This window comes from Leptodactylus fuscus, chromosome 3 (genome assembly GCF_031893055.1).
Source record: "Leptodactylus fuscus isolate aLepFus1 chromosome 3, aLepFus1.hap2, whole genome shotgun sequence".
Lineage (NCBI taxonomy): Eukaryota > Metazoa > Chordata > Amphibia > Anura > Leptodactylidae > Leptodactylus > Leptodactylus fuscus.
Genome location: NC_134267.1, coordinates 231,072,221 through 231,074,720, shown reverse-complemented (window position 1 = coordinate 231,074,720; position 2,500 = coordinate 231,072,221).

Sequence of the window (2,500 nt, the reverse complement as noted above, 5' to 3'; positions counted from 1 at the left end):
AAAGCATGTCCACCGATGAAATGTAAAGTTGTCCCACAAAAAACAAGGCCTCACACGGATCCATAAATATTCAAATAAAAAAAAAAAGCAAAAAAAAAAAGCACAGTGTCCTTAAAGGTAACTTGTCACAAAAAACTATTGGACATATTTATACAGAATTTTTGGTGAGGTTTTTAAAAATTTTCCATGTTATTATTATATTAAAAAATAACCTAAAACAACCTGCAGTTCCGATACTGCCCACTAGGCCATATAATATGCCAAGACTGTGTTTTCTGTAGATTTCTTTGCAGCAGTCACCTCACTTACAGCACCCTGTTGATCACACTAACTTTAACCCTTTAAGGATGCGGGCAGTTTGATCTTTAAGGCACGGCAACTTTTTTCATAATTTCCATAACTTTTTATTTTTTTTGAGCATGTAGCCAAATGAGAGCTTATTTTTTGTGTGACGGGTTGTACTTTTAGTTGGCGTCATTTTGGGGCACATGTAATGTTTTGATGAGCTTTTATTACTGTTTTGGGGGATCCACGTAAAAAGATCGCTCAAGTCTTTCATTACTTTTTGTTTTGTTTTTATGGTGTTCCCTCTGCACTAAGAATGACTTGGTAACTTTATCAGGCGAGTCATGACGATAACATCGAGACCATATTTATATCAGTCTTATTATTATTTTTTTATTTATTACTAGGATTACCCGCGACTTGGTCCGCGCCGCCCTCACTCCCTGCGCCAATCACCTCTTACACGGGCCCACACTCCCCCGCGCACCCATCTGCCTTCCCTGCGCATGCGCGGCATCGCCGAGCCAGTTTCCTCGCCGTGCTGCACCCAAGCCCGTCACTCCCATCCACACACAGCATCCAGTGCCCGGTCGCAGCACGCAACAACGTCCCCCGCCAGTGCTACACATACCAACTCCCCCGGGTGGCCTCACTACCTATTCCCTCCCACCACCCCCATCCCCCCTGAAGCCTCCCTCGCAAAGCACCCCCCGGATCCCTGCCTAAAACCCACCCCCATAACCCCCCAAACCACCGACCCCCCAACCCTCCCCTGCCCCCCCCCCCCCCAATCCAACCGACCCTCTGCTCCCTGTACCTGCCGCACTCACCATGGTGATGCTCTGGATGTGTGTGTGTTGCGGCTGCACGATCAGCCGGCGTGTGCGCTTATGCCCCAGACGTCTGGTTTCCCAGCCGCACACTATGCGGGGACGTGCGGCTTCAGGGCTGGGAGCGCAGCCGCATGCTACACCAGCATGAGGTAATCTGAAGCCGGCCGGCATGGCAGCCGCGCTCGAAACATGCGGGCAGCCGCCTTTTTCGACAGAGTGTACATGGTCCCTCGCCACGCCCACATTTCGCTGCCAACGTATGGGGCCGCTGTGCTGGCTCCATAGCCCGCCCCCACACCGCCATGCACCAATAGGAGGTGCGTTGAAATACCGGCGCTGATGTCATGGCAGGTCCTACAGCGGAGCCGGAGCCAACTTTTGAAGGTCACGGTGGCGATTTGGGGTGAGTGACCCACTTTTAGAGCAGCCTATGTTTCCTTCCTGGCCAATATGTGTGTGTGTGTGAAATTTCCGAAAAATCCGTTCAGCCGTTTGGCTGTGATTGAGGAACAAACGTCCAAACATCCAAACACACAAACATTCACATAAAACGCCATCTTGAGAAAATAACCTATTTGCCTGGAGTCACTGTTTTTGGTGTCTCTCATTTTTCTATTTTTTTTGTTGATGGAGCTCTATGGGAGGGTTCTTTTTTGCAGGACAAGTTGTAGTTTTTTATTTCAACCATTTTTGGGCATGTACAAGTTCCACCACTTTTAGCACTTTTTTGGGGTGGAGGGGAGGTGGGTTGACCAAAACATATTGATTTGCGCACTGCGGTATATTTTTTACAGACTGCTGACCATTAAGAGGTTAATAAGAATATACTATATTTGGGTTTTGCTATGGGGCACCTGTGATTTCTGGGTTGTAACCCCATACTCATGGGGATATATTACTGTGCCATATGTGTTTACTACTCAAGAGGAAGGCCCACATAACATGTAACCTATAAGTGTGGAATATATAACACTGTATTACTAGCTCTATTAGGAACTACAGCACTGGACAACTTCCTACTCAGCATATTATTAAAAGAAAAAAAAAATGACTGTATAGATATTGCCCTCTAGTGGTGGTACACGGCATATAAGCTATTACCAGACCAATATGAAGCATAAGCAGATGTATAAAGATCACCCCCTGATGGTGGTAACAGGTAGTGCTAGTAAGTAGGTGGGCGGACATCGGAATAGAACTTGGTATTATAGAAACAAAGCAGTGGAGATTTATTATATACATCAGGAAAAGCTCCAGATAATCCACGCTGCTGGTTTTCTAGAATAAAAATGATGACGGAAGCTTCACTTTAAGCCACTGGGACCCAGAATAGAAAGGGTGTGTACTGGTGTGAGATGATATTTGGAATGTTCTTGTTAACT